The following is a 15,618-nucleotide window of genomic DNA, read 5'->3' on the forward strand; positions in this document are numbered from 1 at the left end:
TCTGTGCCACTGTAAACCTGCCACTGCCTACAGTGTCTAAAACCGGTCTGGCGATTATTCATCCTTCTTATTTCCTTGGGATGATATCTTCAACAGTTTCTTTATGACTGTGCAATTGTGCACAGTCACGTTGCAGATGTTATTGTAAGGTGAGTATTTTGTGCCCCTCAGGAGGAGTCAGTCCTCTTCTCTTACATTGTTATGCAATGCCAAAGACGCACCAAGCAGCGCACATGGCCGCTGCATGATGTTCTAGATGTTCTGTATAAAGATAATTATTGTGTATCCAATTACAAGTTCAAATTCTATAGTGGTAGCAACGTGCTGACGCAACGCTGCAGAGAACAAGGTGGGCACAGACCACATTTCACCCCGTGCATTCTTCATGTGCAGTTGAGAATAGACTGCCAATACTGAGTAGTGTTAAAATTGTATGATTTCAAGAAAAACGATGCTGCTTTCGAAATAGCAGACAATAGGCGATTTGTCTTGATTACACAGTACAGATTTAGAACTATTCATCAGCCATGATTGAAATTAGATGTGCAGCCCTTGTCATCTCCTTGCAGTCTAGAAGCAATAAGTCATTTATATGTGCTGGAAAACTATAGGTTTAACCGTTATGTTTTCTGAGGTCCAACGTAACAGACGCTGGGAAGCCAAAGAGGATGACTGGAAATAAAATAGATTCCAGGGGAACATGTAGCAGTGGTGAGATTTTACAAGCCGGAGTTGTTGATTTATGTTAACATGGAAAATGATGTAGTGCATCGCAGGCACGTGTTGCACACACATGCAAGGACTGGAGACTTTTAGCAATTTTCTTTCTCACTACTGCCACCTGTTGGTAGCAGTTCAGTGGCCAATAAGGCACTGAATACAGAAGATGGCAGAAATCATCTAATTTAACTGGCATTTCTTTCTGGAACCAAAGCACTGAATAGTTTTTCCTCCATTTATCATTTATCATGATCTTGATATTCACACACATCAAATAAGGAAGACGCAGATATGTCCACACAATGAAATGATTGTCAGAATGTCTTTTGCGCTCAAATATGAAACGTTTCAACTTTACTGATGCCCATGATCTGGTTTTCATTTCAAATGAATATTTTTGAACAATTTGAATCAATGAAGAAAACATGGCAACCCTGGCCCTTCTCTATCTTGTTGTACATCCACTCTGAACTGATAAAGACACTCTACCTCATATACCCCATACATTACCACAGCAGCATTTGCGCATTATTACTTCATATATCTTTTAGCGTTGTCTGCATTGTTATTATGTTCTGTACTGCCTGTGTGCCATGTTTGCACTTTATGTAGTCAGTTTGTCGATGTTGCACATGTGCACTTTATGTCAGTATGTAACTTTGTCTAAATGTTACATGTAGCACCAGGTTCTGGAGAAACGTGGTGCTAAAAGCTGGTCCTTGATGCTTAAAATTGTTCTGTAGCCAGCCATCAGGGGCGCTAGATGCACTCAACTCACGATTCCATGAAGTTAACCATTTAAGCTCACTGTATGGATTTGTCACAATTGACTTTTTAGCAGAATGATCTGCAGAGAAATAATGATTAAAAGTCATTCTTTCTAATCATTATAAATTATTTATTTATAAAATATCTTTTGTTTCCCATTTATCAATGGCATTTTAGAATGGCATTTTATAACACTAAATTATTTTAAAAGAATAAAATGATATGATATGTCATAATATGACAGCAGGCTAAACAAAAATAAAATATTTTAAATCAAACACATTAGGTCTTGCATGAAGAGAAAGATGGATGGAACACAGTGGTAGATGTGGGGCTTCGGTGAAAGACGGCCACAAGTCATCTGATGCATCCTATCAGATGTTTGATGCAAAGATCTATATTGTGTGGGTAAAAAACCTTAACTTTCCTCACCGCAACATCCACGCTGTCAGTGAGAGATCGGAAACATCCAGTCCCTCCTTTTTAAATCCTCACAGTTTGTAGTTTTAGACAATTCACAGTTACATCATATTGTCACATCCCTGTTTGAGCATGACATTTATATACATGATATATAAATCAGCACTATTTTTGTAAATCAATTACGAAGCAATTTGCATCACTGCACCTCAATCCAATTGATTTTGACTTGGACAAAATGAAAAACAGATGTTTCCCTGCAAGCCTTGCTTTAAACTGACATGACCAAGGCCAACAGTTGACAAAACATATATTACTGAAATGGCTGTTAAAAGGTACAGGCCAGGGTTACATTTCCCAAAAGCATTATTGCTTATTAAGTTAACAGCTTTCATAGATGGGTCTATGCAACTGAATTGTACCATGCAAAAAGAAGGCGTGGGAATGCACCCAGGTACAGGGGTATACATTATTTTCTGCATGATATTAGTATTATTATAATGTATTACTGTTAATACATATGTATCTCTTCATACATACTGCTATTTCTGGATCTATGGTATTGGCATTGGCATTTAGCAGACTTCCTTAACCACAGTGCATTACAATTAGTAGTTACAGGGACAGTCCCTCTGGAGACACTCAGGGTTAAGTGTCTTGCTCAGGGACACAATGGCAGTAAGTGAACTTTGTTGTCTTCTGGTCCACCCTCTAATTGTCCTACAACCAAGTTGGAAATCTATTTTATGGCCTCAATTCAAGAATATTTTTGTCCTAATTCCACAAGACATGTCAGTGTTTTAGTAAACCGGGACAGGCAGTGTAGTCAAAGGAGAAAGGGCAATGGAAAGCTCCAAATACCTAGGTATTTTTGTGTAAATCCATCTGGCCTCTGCCAGAACACTAAAGAATTTAAACTTTCAGCACGACGGTGAAGGGAAGGGAAGCACACCGCCGGCACAGCCAAGAAACGACTGAGCAAAAGGAAGATTAATGACCTGTAATAGCACTGACCTAAATCCTATAGAAAACATGAGTAATGAACTAAAGACTTTGTGTATAGGAGAGCCTGTCAAGTCTTTGACCAAACTTGAACTCTGGAAGAAGAAATGGGGCAAAGTTGAAAAATCCCAGTGCGCTGAGTTGTTAGAGACCCTTCAAGCAGAATTACTGTCACACTGAAAAGGGCCTGACATCATTCGGCTCAGTTTCTGAGCCAGACTTTAATCTGAAATTCCAATAAGGCTGTGCAGTTTGTATTCAGAGAACATTACTTTTTTCACAAATCCCCAAAATCCAACTGAAGATTTTCCTTTGACACCATGCAGTTATATGAAGGTTTATAAAGTTCCAGTTAACCTATTAAAGTTGCAGCCATATAATCTCATTGGTGATTATAGGTCTTTAGTATTTGTTTGACAGCTCTTGTGCCGCCTGACCGTGGTTAACTTGCATAAAATGCATATAATGAATATTTATGATCTGCAATATCTAATTTCTCTTGAAGTGATATACAGAGTAGGCATATAATGTTTTATAGTTGTGTCATAGGACAAAGATTCCAAACCCTACTGTTCACTAAATCATCAAACAGGTTTATACATTTCATCCAGTCCTAACCAACGTGAAGATGTAGGTGTGTGGACACATGCTTTTCTTTTTGTAGATTATGGATATTAAGTCCCAGCCAGATTGCCAAGATTTTGTAGGGTGACACATTTCATTGTGCCCTGTGTGCTGTGCTGCAGTGTATTACAATGACAGTCACTTCACTACCAAGTTGCTCTGGATAAGGGCGTCTGATAAATGCCTTTAAATGACATGGCAATACAATCTACTCCAATAATGAACTACTGTTAGAGACAAACTGACCTTGATCTTAATTCCCTTAAATAAAACAATTGAACAATGACCCAGAGCATCAAAGTGCCCAGCAGTTTCGGCCTTAATGTTCTTTAGGAATCTGCAACCGTTTAGTTTAGTTATTCTGCCCTAAATAAAAAGCAGGTGACCCTTTATAGAAAACCAACTTCTTCAGAGTTTGACCCACTGAACGTCCAAGCGTTTGATGTTCTACTAAAGGGGCTTACTCATATCCTTATTAATGGCTCAAATGTGCCTAATCTTATAGAGACTCAGAGGAGGCCAATCTCTTAACAGACCACCTCACACTTTAGGAAGTGTCTAGCAGCAGTATTAATGGTCACATGATTTATTATTTTTATCAACTCAAAAAGAGTCAAGATCAAACCGAATTACAAGTTCCAAGATATTTCTGTACCTCCAGGCGGACACAAGTGCTGAAAGGTTCTGTATTGAGAAAATGAATAATAATGTGACATATCGCACAATGCCAGAGCATGTTAAAAGAAATGAGCACCTGTCATTATCATGATGGTTCACTTCACTCAACCCTGTGCAAAGGGCTTGGGGCACCAAAATGATCTTCAGACACGTTTCATTTGATTGCTTAGAGGGTTGCTTGTGTTATGCAATGCCAAGCTCATGAAAAATAACTTGATATTGAGACGTTAATAGTGCTGTGCTCCGTTTAGTGACAATCAAATCACTCAACTTGCAAAGTAAATTAAATTCTTAAAGCTTGCACCAGAAACTGTTCATTTAATCTTTATAATGACGCACACTTTTTTGACTGCTGTGCATCAAAATATCACCCACTGGCAAGCACTTATCCTTCCTTGTAGTACACTACAATTCCCTTTTATACTCCAAATAATGGTTATGAAAGCCGTCTAAAAGGGAATGACATAACATGTAAAAGAAGATGAAACTGCAGAAGCACAAAACAACAGGATTCAGAAAAGGAACATTTTCCAGGCAGGGTGAAGGTGAAGGTGGTGTCAGTTCAGGTTTGCTATTAGCCAGTTATTTATCAGACAAAGTTCTCTATGATCATTGGTAGGGCATTCATAAGTAACTACTAGTCTGTTTATACACATGGATCCTCATGGCTGAGGTTTGGTGAGATGAATCTGTAGACAGCCTTTAATATGCCCATGGTATTTGGCACACATTCTCGGGGTTGATTAGTAATCCCTCTGGCACAACTTGTACCTGCCAATCCCAGTAATAGTTTAGCATGAGATAATGATTCAAATTTTAATAGCTGCTTTCTTCTCCATGTTTTGCTGATCGTTGGCATTGTGGTTGCAAATGATACGTCCAAGAGGCAGCATGTCAGCAAATCAGAACAGGGTGGTAGTAGCCTAGTGGGTAACACACTCGCCTATGAACCCAGGTTCAAATCCCACTTACTACCATTGTGTCCCTGAGCAAGACACTTAACCCTACATTTCTCCAGGGGGGACTGTCCCTGTAATTACTGATTGTAAGTCGCTCTGGATAAGTCTGATAAATGCTAAATGAGAATTCTAATATTTTGGGACAATTTTTCACCCACAGCTCCCACATATACTTCCATGAACTCTGCAGCATGCTTTATCTACTTGCTATATACTCTGTTACTGTTACTTTGCCAGACCCACAGGAGATGAACAAGCTGTTTTGAGATATTTGCTGTTTCTATGGTCCATGTTGTGATTGAGATGTCATGGGGCAGCGTTAATATTCTAGTGGGTATCACCTTTGCTGATGTACCAGAAGACCTCAAGCACAGATTTAAACCCCACTTACTACCATTGCGTCCCTGAGCAAGACACTTAACCCTGAGTTGCTCCACGGGGGGACTGTCCCTGTAACTACTGAGTGTAAGTTGGTCTGGAAAAAGGCATTGGCTAAATGCCATAAATGTAAATGGAAGTGCAGAGCTGCCACATTAATAGCAAACAGCAGGGGGGTATTTGGTGATTCTGAAAGATTTGTTGATTGATTGTGTTTGAAGTAAGATGGATGGCTGAACAGCATTTGGCCCTGGGGGCACAGATCAACTTATAAGAGGAATTGAAGATCAACAAGTCCTGTTGTCACACAACAGCTGGAACTACACTTGTGTTTCTCTGACATGGTTCTGTGAAGAAAAAAAAAATTAAAAGGTGCAAAATCATCCACATTTTCATGAAACCCATCTTTCTATGATTTATTTATATAATTAAATAACGCTGACCCCCATCGGGAGAAGCATATGACATCAGGCTGTTAGACCCTTGAATCTTTGGGATGTGGTTTTGTAAGTGAATGAAGATGTTCATTTTACCCTTAATAACTGGAGACGGTCACTTTAAGCTTAGCTGACATTACCCAACACAGCTGAGTACTGTCTCCCACGGGGTGCTTTAAAAATGCTTTCCTGTTGCTTTCTCATGAGCACTGGTGACAACACTGAGCTGAAATGTCTGCTTTTCCTCCCTCTTGGCTTTTATCTTAAGTGTACTTTTTAACTACTGCACTGTAAACAGTCTAATCATTTCCGTCACCATATTTCAGTGGCAATATTTATGGTTTAGGTTGAAATGATTTGGTGAATAATTATTTGGTGAAACAAATAAATAGGGCAGTGCTGTGGCCTAAATATGTCAGTTAATTGGGTTATATTAATCCTTATATTCATCCATTTTTTAATTGCCTGCACAATCAGCAGCTGTGAGGAGACGTCTCTATGATTTGGTGTCACCAGCAAAGACTGACTTTATACAACATGTTTGATTGATTTGCACCTCTCTTTAATTTGTGCTATAAAAAGTGTGAAAAGTTGTTTTTAATCAGATTGCTCCAGAATTTTAAAACCCGATTTGTATCTTGATGAGCGATTAATTCTAAGCTAGACGCCTGAGGTGGTTCAGATTAGCCGCTTACAGGAATATGTGAGTGACGCAGGTGTCACAGAAAACAGTTCAACATTATCCTCTCTCGTAACACAAGTTCTGCTGAAAATGAGGCTTTGCTATAGTGGGGAATTTAAGTCTTTTATAAGGTGTCCAAGCAGCAAGGCTGCAGGAACCCTACTGTTTTTAACAGTGAAAACGCAGAACAGCTTCTAGCAACTTCGTGATTTAAAGTGAAGAGTGCAGCTTTCTTAGGAAACGAGCTGGAGGCAGCATAATGTGGCATCCTGTGTGAAACTTTATTACAGATAAGACCCATAACACTTAAACACAACCTTTTTTCCCAGTTTTCTTATCACTGATCTTTCACAAGCTGCTCATTTTTCAGCAGGTTGTGACTCTGACGCTCATTCACACACTAAATCTTCCTCAGTGTCCAAGCAGGAATTGCTTCTGGGACATCAGAGATCTTGGCCAGGGATTTCATGAAATAAAGCCCCTCGTCAAAATTGTCTCATGAACAGAAATCCATTTGGACGCAGGATTTGTCATTTGAATTACACAAAATGGTGTTGGTGGTAGGTGGGTGGGGGATAGATGTTAAGCCTTTTAAGCAAATCATCCCAGCATGAAGGCAAGAAGAGGTCATTTGGGTCAAAAGCAGCTGATTGAATTAGAAAATACAATTTTTTTCTACAGCATAAGGCAAGGGTCCATAACTGCACTTCGAAGACAGCATGAAAAACAGAATTGCTATTTTGTTTTTAAGGAGTGAGCGAGACCTCTTTGTTACTTTAATCTGTATTGTACCAAATGTTATGTCCCAAACATGTTGTGTTTGCTTAGAAATGTGCCTTGAAAACGTGCTCATAATGCCATTCATTGCTGGACCTCAGAAATAAATAACATTTATTCACACTTTCCCTTCTTTCAGGTTAACATTGCAGCACAGGTCTTTACAGCAAAGGCTTTAAATATCAGAAAGGGAAGTTTTCTGGCTTACTTCTTTTTGATTAATTCAAAGTCAATTCAAAATATGTGTTTCTTAATGAAAATTACAGGCCTTATCACATGTAGCTTCCCCCATTATTTCACACCGAAGGTAGGAAGATATAGAATGAAACCAGGAACTAAGAAAAAAAGCAACAGATTTAACAGATTTCAGTCATTTGACATCGCAATAAGTCTCTGAAAAATGTAATTAAATTAAAGTAAAATGAAAAATAGTGTGTGGCCTGTTTTGACCAGTGAAACAGTATAAATAATCCAGAATTACACCGAGGAGGGAATGTCTCATGGCAAATCACACCGCAAGGCTGGAAGTAGCTGATTTTCCACGTGGCTTCCCGGTGTTGCCTTTCAAAGACCCAAGGCCAGTTTTAATTATGCAGCCTGTTGTGTGTGCAACTGGTCCAAATTAAACCGGAAAAGACTGGATGTGTCGTATTTTGTTCCTTTGTGTTGTTGTGGCCGTTGCAGTAGTAGAATTAGGAAATTTGTCACTAGCTCCTTTGGCGTAATGTTCTCAGTGAGAAACAAACGCTAATCTGATAATGCAGAAGGTATGTACGGTCATTTGACCAGATTATTGCAGCTGCTGGCGGCCGGAAAACAGAACTACTGTATGTGGAGCGCGAGAGCGGATCGCAGGATGCAACGTGTTTTTTGGGGGGTTTTTTTTTACGTAGCCCGTCGCAGTCGGCCTTGTGCTGGATGTCTCTTTCTAAACTACTTTTCAGCAAGCACAATGAATGGGCTGTTTGGACTGTCCCCCTACCCCCCCCCGCCGCCCCCACGCCCAGCGTGTCCTGCAGGGAACATTATGTCCACCCTACACTGCCCTGTCCAATTAGCTGTGCAGCTTTAGACAATTTGCCGGCGCACGTGCGGCCATGCTCACCCCACAACTTCTTCACCCCTGCTTATCACAGTCCGTTCCTCACGTGGACCCTGTGAGGCGAGCAGCAACTCATTTTGGATTGCAGACTCACCGCCGGTTGAGCTTTGGGCCGTGCGTGTAAATCTGGGGTGCCTGTTTTCTGCGTGTAATCACATGAAATAAGTCAACTATGAAGCAATTATGTGTGTGGGATTCCTACATGTAGATATAAACAAACGGTATTGTAAGCAACGATGAAATTGAGCCTTTTTTTTTCACACTACTTATCACATACATCACCTTAGCTTGGTGCCACGTCCCAGATCCAGAGTTCGGTTCTCTTCTTTACATAAGTTAAGAGTTTATGTTAAAAATATGTGATAAACACGTGTTATTTTAAAAAGTGCCTTTAAGTAATAATGGACATTTTCATTTTAAAAATACGTGCTCAAACCTTCCCTCGGTCCCATAACTTTTTTTTATAGATTTCAAATGAACTATAATCACTTTTCTGTTTACTTTTTACACGTGCAATAAACTTCGAAGTGCGCAGAACCCAAATTAGTCCTTTATGATGAGCAACGTGCCTGCAGGTAAATCGTTTTCCCAGTGTGAGGTTGGGGTGGCATGCCGGGGGAGGGAAAGGGCCTCGTGAGCCGCAGTGCTGGCTGAAGCCGGCGCAGGGCGACGGGGACCGTGCGAGGAGGTGAGAGGATTCCGCTGCATTAGCCAAATGTGGGTCGCGCGAGAACGTTCAGTTCAGATTCTGTTCCTTGGCAGATGATGCCATGTTTGTGCCTCAGTGTGTGTTCGCTGTGTGTGTTGGTGCTAGTGTGTGTGTGTGTGTGTGTGATAGAGAGAGAGAGAGAGGGATCCAGTTCTATTGTGGATGAGTATTTGAATGTGCAAACACGTCTTACTGTGAATTGAAAGGGTTTATGCATGCTCATGGATGTTTATGTCAGGAAAGTGAAAGATCGAAAAAGATTAGTGGGATGATGAGGAAGGCGGGGTGGGAGAGAATGGAGAGAATGGAGAAAAAAGGAAGGGAAGGGTGTCTTGGCTGGTGGAGCTGCTGGTAGTAGGGGTGCGCAGTGCTGGCAGGCCTCCATTATTTACTCTGCAGTATATATCTGACAGGCTCTCAGAACACGATGTACTGAGAAGTCCCCCTGCCCCCCTCCTGCAATCCCCACTCTTCACATCTCCTTCACTAGTGTGTTTCAGATTAAGTTGGGTAGAGCTGAACAAATCAAGCTTTTTTTTTTTTTTATTCCTGTCCACGGACGTCCGAGATTAACACTCCGAGATGGAAGGAAAGCCTGTTATGGGAATCTCACGGCTATTCTGCACAGATACAATTTTACAAGGAGCTCTCAAGGTCACTCCGCAGCTGGGACGGCATACGGAATTCCGAACAGATTCTTCGTTCCAGTGTCAACCTGTTGTCTGAGCACAGCTCCTCTTCCGAAGGTCGATCAAAGTGCAGCCATAACTCTGCGGCATTCTGCCGATGTCCATGTCGGCGCACGAAAAATATTAGATTGTAAATAACACGTGCCTCCAATACTTTTTGTTCTACGGGTTGAGAACAGGTTTCATAACACATAACACATAATGCTCTGTAGGCGTGTGGTAAGATTATGTGTTCTTCACATCTCAACAAACATTTGGACTCATGCGTCTGCAGGTTCTTATGAGATTTATCTGCAATCTGTTTGCATAAGGTAACCTGTTCTATACCATGGCACAAAAAAAAGACTAATGAACACAATATGTTTTCATAGACAAGAGTGAGTTTTCTCAGAGTATTTCACATGCCAGCGTTTTCCCAAGACTGACCTCAGTCTGCACATAATCATATAATCATAAGGTGTGATGGGACATGGCTAATGATGACTTTTCTGAACATATCATGGTCATTTTTGCAGTTTTGTTGTTTGAAAGTGGTGAAGGGTCACTAGGCAATTTGTACCTGGGTGAGCCTGGGACATGAACAAGTGATTGCTAAGACAATTCAGCCAAGTGGTGATGGCTGAATACTGAATATATTGCCATAAACGTATTCAGTAATGTATTGCTGTACATATTCAGAATGCATATTAAATATATATTTTACATGCATGTGTAAAACAGTTGTGTTGTATAATCTTTTGCTTACTTTCTGCAATACTTCAGTGTAGTGAATTTGCCAACTGCTTACTGCACATCAACACATGAATTTTAATTTATTATTGACTATCAATCACATCCTGATTTGTGCAGGCAGAGCACAAACATGCCATTCTAAATGTTTCTGTTACCCTTTCATCACCACCATTAATGTGGGTTAAATGTGATCACAGGAGAGTCACAGTCAAACTATGAAATGAACAGTACAGGTCAAAAGTTTGGACACACCTTCTCATTCAAATTGTTTTCTTTATTTTCATGACCATTTACATTGGTAGATTCTCACTGAAGGCATCAAAACTATGAATGAACACGTGTGGAGTTATGTACTTAACAAACAAAGGTGAAATAACTGAAAACATGTTTTATATTCTAGTTTCTTCAAAATTGCTCTGAATGGGCTACCGGAGGCAGTGGTGGCCTAGCGGTTACGGAAGCGGACCCGTAATCAGAAGGTTGCTGGTTCGAATCTCGATACGCCAAGGTGCCACTGAGGTGCCACTGAGCAAAGCACTGATCCCACACACTGTCATGGCTACCTAAGGCTCACCAAGGGTGATGGGTTAAATCTCTTCACTTTCACTTTCATTACTTCTTTGCACACTCTTGGCATTCTCTCGATGAGCTTCAAGAGGTCGTCACCTGAAATGCTTTTCCAACAGTCTTGAAGGAGTTCCCAGAGGTGTTTAGCACTTGTTGGCCCCTTTGCCTTCACTCTGCGGTCCAGTTCACCCCAAACCATCTCGATTGGGTTCAGGTCCGGTGACTGTGGAGGTCAGGTCTCCACTTTTTGTTAAGTACATAACTCCACATGTGTTCATTCATAGTTTTGATGCCTTCGTTGAGAATCTACCAATGTAAATCTGGCTAATGCTTGCAGTAACACTGCTAATAATTCTACAAATATTCAACATAGAGATTTATTCAATGTTTCACCGTGGAAGACCTAATGCAGCGACAGTAGCTGCTTATTCATCAAGCATCCGTACTGACCGAAACAGGCCGTCCACATCAGGCGAGCTTCCCACCGCCATTCCTACGTACAACCTCCGTCCATCAATACGGAAACGGAGGTAAGTAAACAGGGAGGAATTACAGGGCAAACTAACTTCAGCATTTTAAATCTGATATACCAGCGCTGCCCGATCCCAGCGCACCTTGCAACGTTTAGATTCAGGCTTCACGCACAAAATTTTATTCTATTCTATTTTATACATTAATGTAATCTGTACTTTTTTAAAATTAGCAGAACTTTTGTGTCTTAAATTAAACATGCTAAACCGCGCTGTAATTTGAATAAAATCGTCCCTGTCGCTGATTGTGCTCTACAGTGAGTTGAGTTTATGATGAACCCTCATGGGCAGCGACGAGTGTGAAATAGAATAAACTTTGTGTGTGCAGCCTGAATCTAAACGTTGCATGGCGCGCTGGTATATCGGATTTAAAATGTTAAAGTTAGTTTGCCCCTGTAATTCCTCTGTCAGAATTGACTGCAGCTGTGCTTATCACCTGTACCCAATCCTGACAGCGCTTAAAAACCGCAGATGTCCGCCCCTTCGGGAGGGACGGCATTTTCGTGGACCTGAGCATGAACTTGAGTTTCTGTTTGATGTTTTGAGTTTTGGCAATCGCCACACGCCTGTGGGCTCGTTTTTGTTCTGTATTTAAGTTAAACTGTTTTCGGCCACCGAACCCCGTTTATGTTCATTTATTGTTTGTTTTATAATAAAACCCCATTCCCAGAATGTCCTGCCTCTGCGCGTCCTTCCCCCGTAAGTCCGTAGACGTGACATCCTCCCTGTTTACTTACCTCGGTTTCCGTATTAAAAGACGGAGGTTTTATGTAGAAATGGCAGTGGGAAGCTCGCCTGATGTGGAAATATTGAAAAATCTCTTCATCAGAAGTCCCACGCTGAATGTTGATAGAATTATTAGCGGTGTTACTGCATGACATCAGATTTCATTCCATATATTCAAGTTTCATTCCATATATTCAGACTTTCATTCCATTTATTCAGTTCCCTGTCATTATATATATTATTTATTTCCTGTTTGGCTTGCCATAATACAATTTATATATATATATATATCAGGAATTTAATCATTAAGCATCATAGTATAACAAGTATTAACAAGTTTACTGTGCCGGAACGTTCTTTAACTGCATTCTGCTCAACTTCCCGTCAGTAAGCACTGAGTTGAAACTTGTTCGTGAGGGCCAAAGGAACTGTTTTGCAAGGATGAGCTCTATTTTGAGCCCATGTTTCCCTAAAAGAACAGCACTCAGCCCTGAAGCACGGAAACCCAAACATTTCCCCTATCTCACCATTCTACATCCTTCATCAAGAGATATGAGGTTTTTGGCTTTCAACACCAAGCTGTTCTTCAGAATCCTCACAGGTAGTGCCAAAAAACTGGGAACAGTTCATTCAAGGGAAAACACCCATGCAGTTTTGGACAAGGGTCTTGCATTCCCATAGCTCATTTGTCCAAAATCAACAGCCCATACAGAGCAACGGTCTTGTCAGGACAGCGACAGTCCTGGAGCGCACCACAGGCCTGGGCCTCACTGCAGCATGGCTCTTCATCAGATTCTGGTCCAAGTCAGTGCTGGGTGAGTACAGGGCGTGCGGTGTGATCCACTTCCCCCGTTGGAGCAGTGTTCTCATCTTTGCTTATTATCACACCCACATACTAGCACAATTTGAATAACCTCACTCAGAATCTTGTTAGACTTGCTGGATTTAAGGTCAGAACAGCTCAGTCACTGAGCACTTACAAACGGCAGCTCAAGACCTTCCTCTTTAGAGAATATTTAGATTAACTTGTAACCTTCTTATTGTCTTACTTATGTATAGAAACTACAACAGAGTGAATAAAAATATTGTATTCATAGTTGGGAGTCCTAGTGAACCGGAATTGATCTCTTCATTGATTGTAACATGGAAGCACGTTGTAAGTCGCAACTCCTCATGTTATGTGGGCCTTCCTAACTCCTCATGTTATGAGGGCCTCCAAAATTGACAGTGATGCATTCTTTGAACGTGTTTCTGTTTTCACAAAACTGTCTCAGGACAGTCTGAACACATATGGTGAAATTCTTAGAGACTATAATAATACTGTTTCAAATAGGAAATATTAATTATTAGTGTGTTAACTGTACTATTCTCTACAGTTCACAATAATCTGTGTGTCGCACACAGTACAACAACATTATTAGGAAAAGATACAGTCGGCTGCTTCATGTTCTTGAGGTTCAGATCAGAGCTGGTCACATCATTTCATTTGTGCAGATTTTCTTCTAGTAGTAGCTGAAGTGGCTTGGCATGGACTCCACAACACTCTACCAGAACGTCTGCTGATGCAACATCAACAACCTGGTATGGCAACCCTACGGACTGTACAATTGTATTCTGTAAACTCTGCACTGCAGGAGGAAGACACAGCAGATATCTCTCTGATCCTGACCATCCCAGCTACAGATTATTCACACTCATTGGACAGGCATCACGGAAGCATCCAGAACCCCACCAGCAGGTTCTTATACACTCAGTTTAAATCTTCTGTATATATGCTGGAATTTATTCATATATCAACATATATCAACACCCCGTCTTGTTACAAATGTCAATATCTGTCAATCTCCCACTCAAAAGGCATGTCCAGGCTCAAGTAAAGAGACCATCTGGATGATCCAGAGGAGGATTGGGAGAATGTCATGTGGTCAGATGAGATCAAAATAGAACTCATGTTTGGAGGGGAAAGAATGCTGAATAGCATCGCAAGAACACCACACCCACTGTGAAGCATGAGGGTGGAAACATTATGATGATGAGAACCCTGTATTGCTGTTCCTATACACCTTGTCACCTTGTACCAGCGAAAAACTGGCCATCAACCTGACCGTACATATACACAAACTTCACATATGTGGGTAGACATGTCAGGAAGATAGGGGATATGGAAAAAGAGAAAAATGAATCAAATGGGGAAAGAAGAGGAGAAGTGGGGCTGATTTTCTGCAAAGGGGACAGAACGACTGAGCCATTTTAAGGAAAGGATGGATGGGGCCATATATCGTAAGATATCACCTTCCATCTGTGAGAGCACTGAAGATTAAACATGGCTGGATCTTTCAGCATGATAATAATCCAAAACACACCGCTGGGGCAACAAAGGAGTCGCTACGTAAACAGCATTGCAAGATTCTGGAGTGGCCTAACCGGTCTCCAGACCTCAATCCAATAGAGAATCTGTGTGATCAAAATTACAGACCTCTCTCATTTTTTAAGTGGGACAACTTGAACAATTGGTGGCTGCCCCATTGAACACACAAACTTTTTAAACATAATGCAGTTCAAATTTTTTAGTTAATTGTTTTCTACTTTTTTATTAGTATTACAGAACATTTTAGATACTTGACATACATGTTCTTTTATCGTACAACACTGAAGTGGCCCTATAACTTGAAACTTGAAACCTGAAACTTGACCAGCTTGATAATACGTCAACGTGACAAGAAAGGTGGGCATTCCTCAAGAAAGTATTTCCCAGTGAAATATCCCTAAACAAAGACGGTAAATGCACAATTTGTGTAAATTTACATTTAGCACATCCCAGTTGTGTGAGTCTTATCCTGAATATTGTGCTCATTGTGTAAAACATTGCCATGTTATTCAGAATTAGCTGCTAGTAGATGAGGTTTGTCTACAGAGTGGTTGGATGTGTTATCTAATTAAATCTCATTGAATGAAAATCCTATTTGATTGATCTGAAATGACGCATTTAAGTTCTGTTGTTCTTTTTTTTCAAGTGATTTAAATTAGAAGAGAATACAGAGGAAAGCTATGATCTATGAATCTTTACAAATATGTTAATTGACCCTCTTACTTTCTTATGCTAATATGATCAACTCTA

Source organism: Denticeps clupeoides, chromosome 16, assembly GCF_900700375.1.
Source record: "Denticeps clupeoides chromosome 16, fDenClu1.1, whole genome shotgun sequence".
NCBI lineage: Eukaryota > Metazoa > Chordata > Actinopteri > Clupeiformes > Denticipitidae > Denticeps > Denticeps clupeoides.